General features: G+C 44.2%; 1 pseudogene; it reads left to right on the forward strand.

The window, feature by feature from the left end:
• The first annotated feature begins 3,201 nt into the window (after nt 1-3,201).
• On the forward strand, nt 3,202-4,933 carry LOC147895721 (cytochrome P450 736A117 pseudogene; annotated as a pseudogene).
• The last annotated feature ends 212 nt before the right edge of the window (nt 4,934-5,145 follow it).

Consider the following 5,145-nt stretch of genomic DNA (forward strand, 5'->3'; position numbering starts at 1 on the left):
ATATATATTCTAATATTATACAATATATACATACACAAAAATATGTTTTTATTCATTTATTTATTTACACATACACATACATGTATAGAAATATGTGTGTGTGTGTGTGTGTGTGTGTGTGTGTGTGTGTGTGTGTGTGTGTGTGTGTTTCTGTGTGGACACATGCACATGTGCGTGCGCATGCGAAATAAATGCAACTGACAAACAAAGAGAGAGAGAGAGCGAGAGAGAGAGAGAGAGAGAGAGAGAGCATACAATTTAATAGAGAGAGAAAAGAGGGAGATAAGAGAGAGAGAGAGAGAGAGAGAGAGATAAGAAATAGAGAGAGAGAGAGAGAGAGAGGAGGGAGAGGGAGGGAGAGAAAAGAGATAAGAAATAGAGAGAGAGAGAGAGAGAGAGAGAGAGAGAGAGAGAGAGAGAGAGAGATAAGAAATGAGAGAGAGTGTGTGTACAATATAATATACGTATATATTATAATATTATACAATACATACATACACAAAATATATATATACATGGGGTGTGTATGTGTGTGTGCACACGCGGAGTAAAAATGCAACTGACACATGGGGAGAGAGAGAGAGGGGGGGGAGGCGAGGGAGCATGCGAGCGAGCGAGCAAGAGAGAGAGAGAGGGGGGGCGGGAGGCGAGGGAGCGAGAGAGAGAGAGAGAGAGAGAGAGAGAGAGAGAATATGATATTTATTTAAATGTCAATATTTAGTGTTGTGTGTGTGTGTGTGTGTATGTGTGTGTGTGTGTGTGTGTGTGTGTCTTTGTGTGCATAAAAGTTTGGTTTAATGAAAGTGTGTGTGTGAGAGAGTATTGTATGTTACAAGTATATGTTTTTCACAACTTTGCTTAAAATTCCTCAAAGTGAGAGATTTATAAATGAAACCTTAAATTTTATTAAAGGCAATCTATGACTGCAAGTTTGAGACCCAGCAGAGCGAGTCTTCAGTCCATTGTAGACGGGTCAAATTACTCGTGTTTCAAAAGTGTAAGGAGAGTACTGCCTACTGCAGGGCAGAGCTAACAAAGGAGCACCTCTCCTACAAGTATGTCAACCGACCCAGTCAATTGTAAAGGGTTTCGCTAGTAAACCTGCCTGCTGCAGAACCTAGAAAAGCAGAGGGTTTGACCCTTCGAGACATAGGGAGAACAACAACGTGCAAATAGAGGCTCCCAACTCAAACGGAAGGGTGTGGGAACGTCCTCTTTTAAGTTAATTTAAAGGAATCAATGAATCAAATCAAAAGTCAAGCCAGGCATCTCGGGACTATTGATACTCATCAATGATCAAATGAATCAAATCAAAAGTCGAGCCGGGAGAGAGAGAGAGAGAGAGAGAGAGAGAGAGAGAGAGAGAGAGAGAGAGAGAGAGGGGCAGGGGGGGGGGCATAAATATAGAGATTCATCATCCACGTTTGAAAGGGGGAGAGAGAGAGAGAGAGAGAAAGAGAGAGAGAGAGAGAGAGAGAGAGAGAGAGAGCATAAATATAGATTTATATTTTTATGTATTTAAACATATATATAAATATATATATGAATAGATTTATTTAGTTGTTTACATCTATACATAAATATGTACTATATATATACAATAATAATTTCATCCCTTAATGAGGGGGTCTTGAAACTTGTAATTTAAATTCTTTAACTTGAAGAATTTTTAAGATCCCACCTTGAGACCCTACGGAGTGGGTCTCTAGCTTATGCACGAAACTTGCATTTTAAATTCTTTAAATTGGAGAATTTTTAAGATCCCACCTTGAGACCCTCTGAAGCGGGTCTCTAGCCCCTCGTAGACGGGTCAGGTTACTCTTTCAAGCTAAGTTAAAAGAATCAATGAATCAAATTAAAAGTCAAGCCGGGCATCTCGCGACTTCCAACTCAAACGGAAGCGTGTGGGAACGTCCTCTTTCAAGTTAATTTAAAAGAATCAATGAATCAAATCAAAAGTCAAGCTAGGCATCCCACGACTGTTGATGCTCATCGTGATCAAATGAATCAAATCAATGAATCAAATCAATGAATCAAATCAAAAGTCAAGCTGGGCATCCCGCGACTGTTGATGCTCATCGATGATCAAATGAATCAAATCAAAAGTCAAGCCGGGAGAGAGAGAAAGAGAGAGAGAGAGAGAGCGGGGGCATAAATATAGAGATTTATCATCCACGCTTGAAAGGGGGAGAGAGAGAGAGAGAGAGAGGGCATAAATATAGATTTACATTTTTATGTATTTAAACATATATATATATATATATACATAATTTATTTTTTATATACATCTATACATAAATATGTACTATATATATAATAATAATAATTTCACCCCTTAACGAGGGGGTCTTGAAACTTGCAATTTAAATTCTTTAAATTTTTAAGATCCCACCTTGAGACCCTGCGGAGCGGGTCTCTAGCCTGTCTACGAAACTTCCAATTTAAATTCTTTAAATTGAAGAACTTTTAAGATCCCACCTTGAGACCCTATGGAGCGGGTCTCTAGCCCATCATAAACGGGTCAAGTTACTTGTTCAAGTTAATTTAAAAGAATCAATGAATCAAATTAAAAGTCAAGCCGAGCATCTGGCGATTGTTGATGCTCCCAACTCAAACGGAAGGGCATGGGAATGTCCTCTTTCAAGTTCATTTAAAAGAATCAATGAATCAAATCAAAAGTCAACTCGGGCATCCCGCGACTATGGATGCTCATTGATGATCAAATGAATTAAATCAAAAGTCAAGCCGAGCATCTCGCGACTGTTGATGCTGCCAACTCAAACGGAAGGACGTGGGAACGTCCTCTTTCAAGTTAATTTAAAAGAATCAATGAATCAAATCAAAAGCCAAGTCGGGCATCCCACAACTATTGATGCTCATAGATGATCAAATGAATCAAATCAAAAGCCAAGCGAGCATCCCAAGACTATTGATGCTCCCAACTCAAACTGAAGGGGGTGGGAATGTCCTCTTTCAAGTTATTTTAAAAGAATGAATCAATCAAATCAAAGAGTCAAGCCGAAGAGATCATCCATACCAAATTACCAATTAGCGTCGATTTGACATACGATACAAGTCAAAGCCACGCGAGCTACAAGAATGAGCTAGATCCTGCGGCTGACCGGCTCAATATAGGCTTGCAGATACGTCTGCAGCTCTGCTTAGCTGAACCCTCTCTCCATTGTCGATCGGAACAAAACCATGTCGCTGCTATGGACCTCGCCTGCTGCATCCTACGTGATCGCACTCTGCCTGCCTGCTTTCGTTGCGACGTTGGCGTGGCTCTACATAACTTATGCATCGCCACGACGCCTTCCACCCAGCCCACCCTGTTTGCCCGTCATCGGGCATCTGCACCTCTTCCGTGCACCTCCTCATAAATCGCTTCACAGGCTCGCCCAGAAGTATGGACCCATTATGTTTCTCCGCCTGGGAAGCGCACCGACTGTTGTCATCTCTTCCGCTGCTATGGCGAAGCAGTTCTTTCTTGGACATGACGAAGAGTTTGCAAATAGACCTCAGATGGAAATCGCCGACCGTGTCCTCTACGGAAATCAAGCTGCGGTATACATGGAATACAATCAGAGGTGGCGGGATATCCGCAAGCTGTACGTGCAGGAGATCTTGTCCGTCAAGAGCACAAGAGGCTACAAGAGCCTCAGAGACGAAGAGATTGCTTCCTTTCTTCTAGAGACGGAGAAACTGTCTGGCACAGCTTTGCACATTAGGAGCTTGGTAGTCCCATGGGCTGCTAACGTCGTAACACGGACTTTACTCAGTGAAAGGGCAGAACTCTCAGGGCTTGTGAAGGTGCTTCAAGAGCTGAGTGAGCTTTTCGCTAAGCCCATGATAGGAGATCTCATTCCTTATCTCAAGTGGTTCGACCCTGGCGGATACCGAAACCGTATCGATGCTGCGGCCAAGTCTCTGGACGCAATCCTCGAGAAGATTGTGAGCAAGCGCCTGCACGCTATCAAGGATGGAGGAGCAACGCCTACGGACATGCTCACATCGCTCTTGGATTTCAACAAAAAACTGACTGCATCCGACACGAGTGCCGTGAAGGCAATGCTGTTTGTAAGTTTCTGCGTTTTCTCCACTGGATCAAAGTTGAAACCGATCGTTTGCGTTTATTTCCGTATTTCCCGTCATACGAACTAACTCTGTTCGATTCGTCTGTCTTCCTTCGATGCGCTCGGGCTCCTCTAGATGGCTCACCTATGTCTGAACTCTTAGCAGACCATTCATTTGCGTTCCAACGCGCAAGTTGACTGAATCACCAGCTCTCTTTTAATCCTCGCAGGAACTCCTGTCTGGAGGCACGGACACGACGAGCTCTTCGGTGGAATGGGCCATGGCGGAGATCCTCCAAGCTCCAGAGAAGATGAAGAAGCTCCAAGAGGAGCTGGATGCGGCCGTGGGATATGAGAGGCAAGTGAAAGAGTCGGATTTCCCAAAGCTACCATATCTGCAGGCGGTGATGAAGGAGGTATGGAGGCTGCATCCACCAGCGCCCTTCCTCGTTCCACACTTCGCAAAGCAAGCAACAGAGGTGGCAGGGTATCGGCTACCCCCCAACACCAGGCTCATGGTGAATGCGTGGGCTATTGGCAGAGATGCGGACGAGTGGGAAAACCCTTCTGAGTTCATGCCGGAGAGGTTCCTTGCCCCCCATGGTCAAGCCAAAGATGTAGTTCTTTCCGGGAAAAGCTACGAACTCTTGCCATTCGGCAGCGGGCGACGCTCTTGCCCCGGCATGCACATGGGCATCGCAATGGCCAGCCTTGCTATGGCGAACCTAGTGCACAGCTTTGATTGGGAGCATGCCTCCTCTGCGTCCATCCCAATGGAAGAAACACTCGGAGCCAGTGCATATCTCGTTCATCCCCTCCTTGTTATCCCCACGCCCCGTCGCCCTCTTGCTCAACGTTAACTTGCTGGTAAGGGAGCGCAGGTGACAAGGTTAGGCTTTCATCATCAGCAAAGTCATTGGTTTTGGGTTCTATTTCCTGGTTTATTGCATGCACAATTTGAAGACATCTTACATGTTGTTCCCAGGCATTGTTTACGCACAAAATCGAAATGCGAGAAGCGTATATCTAGCATGTAACTATTGGTTATGTTCCTAAAAGGCGATAGTAAGCA

The sequence above is a fragment of the Dipteris shenzhenensis genome, chromosome 12 (assembly GCF_047967505.1).
Source record: "Dipteris shenzhenensis isolate YYH24624 ecotype China chromosome 12, Dip_SZ_1.0, whole genome shotgun sequence".
NCBI lineage: Eukaryota > Viridiplantae > Streptophyta > Polypodiopsida > Gleicheniales > Dipteridaceae > Dipteris > Dipteris shenzhenensis.